Consider the following 1,762-nt stretch of genomic DNA (forward strand, 5'->3'; position numbering starts at 1 on the left):
TTAAAAATCTCGAGAGCAAAATCAATACATTGATTTCCGCTCAAGAGATGAAGAAAACGAGCATTCCCTGTCCATACCCAAGAGAGTGGGAATCGATCCCATATCCGGCGAAGTTCAATCTAATTAACTTCACGCCGTTTAATAGGATGGGTTCACCTACTCAGCATTTGATTTTGTTCGCTGGAAAATTCGTGTCTTTCTTTGTTATTGATTCCATTGTCATCTTGAGTTACAACTTTTTGAGTTACAAAAGATCCGGTCTTTTTATAAGATCCGGTTACAACGAAAATCAAATTGAAAAGAAATGAAAATTACAACTTTGTTTCCTTGTTTGTCGAACGAATCACGAGCTCCTGTTTTGCGGTCGCTCGCTTTGTGGGTTCTTTGCCTGCGCCGGGGTTGTTTGCCGTGGACCACCGCGAGATCTAGATCCGGTCGGATCTACGCAGTACGACGGGTATTATTTCACCAAGGAAATAATAGCCGGGGAGGATTGTTTCACCAAGGAAACAATCGTCCAAGTCTCGGGATCTAAGACCAAGCTTAGATCCGGAGTATGCCTGCGTAGATCTGAGATCTGATCCTCTCGAACACCTGCCTTATTTGACGTTGATGATCGCCGAGCACCAGATCTGAAGGAGTGAGTCCCCGAAGTCCCAAAGTTTCAATCTTTTTTAAGTTCCGAGTCTCCAATCCAGCAGGGCTTCGCCTCTCTCCAAAATTTCCAACCCTTTGAAATGAAGAACCCCTTGGCCTATTTATAGGCTCTCGTTACTGTGCCCGTGCCCGTGTGCACGTGTGGCCAGCTCAAGGTGGCCGGCCACCTCAAGGTGGCTCGGCTCATGCCGAGCCACCAAGAGGTGGCTCGGCCGGCCACCTTGGTGGCTCGGCCACCGAGCCACCTCTTGGTGGCTCGGTGGTGGCCGAGCCACCTTGGTGGCCGCCGAGCCACCAAGGAGGTGGCTCGGCCTCCGAGCCACCAATTGGTGGCTCGGAGGTGGCCGAGCCACCTAGAGGTGGCTCGGCCTCCGAGCCACCATTTGGTGGCTCGGAGGTGGCCGAGCCACCCCAAGGTGGCTCGGCCACCGAGCCACCTAGGTGGCTCGGCCGAGCCACCACTTGGTGGCTCGGCCACCGAGCCACCTTGGTGGCTCGGTGAGCCGCCTCGGTGACTTGGTTTCCGAGCCCCTCCGGGTGTTTGGTTTTCTGCTGTTTTCCACCTTTGGGTTCTGTCCGTGATTCGGTTGATCCAGACTCTGATTTGATTCCTGATTTGGCAGTAAGTCGGATTCCTGATTTGGCAGTAAATCCACTTCTGAGTTCGAGTCCGAAACCGATCTTGATTCGATCGTGGTTCGTCCGAGTATGCTCTTGGTTGGATGACTCGTTGACTCTTCGAACACTTGGCTTGATCCCGCATGCGAATGGATGTATTCCGTTGCTTGCGTGCGATTCGTCGATCTCGTCGCCTCGTTGGTTTGTCGGTTCGTGCCGAGCTGAGCTAAGGGACCTATAAGCAATTTTATATGCCTACAGCGAGGAGGGTCGATGAACATTAGGTCATGCTCCAGGCTTAGCAAGAGACTCTTAATCAACTGCATGATCTGATGACTCAGCTTGTTGCAGAAAAGGTCCAAAAAGCTGAGTCCTCCTGAAAGACGAAACCCTCAAAAGGGAATGATAAAGTGAATTAGAATTTGGACCACGAAGCTCATAGCATAATGTCCACCTCTGAAGAAGAGGAGGAGGGTATGAATGAGCA

This window comes from Asparagus officinalis, chromosome 10 (genome assembly GCF_001876935.1).
Source record: "Asparagus officinalis chromosome 10, Aspof.V1, whole genome shotgun sequence".
Taxonomy (NCBI): domain Eukaryota; kingdom Viridiplantae; phylum Streptophyta; class Magnoliopsida; order Asparagales; family Asparagaceae; genus Asparagus; species Asparagus officinalis.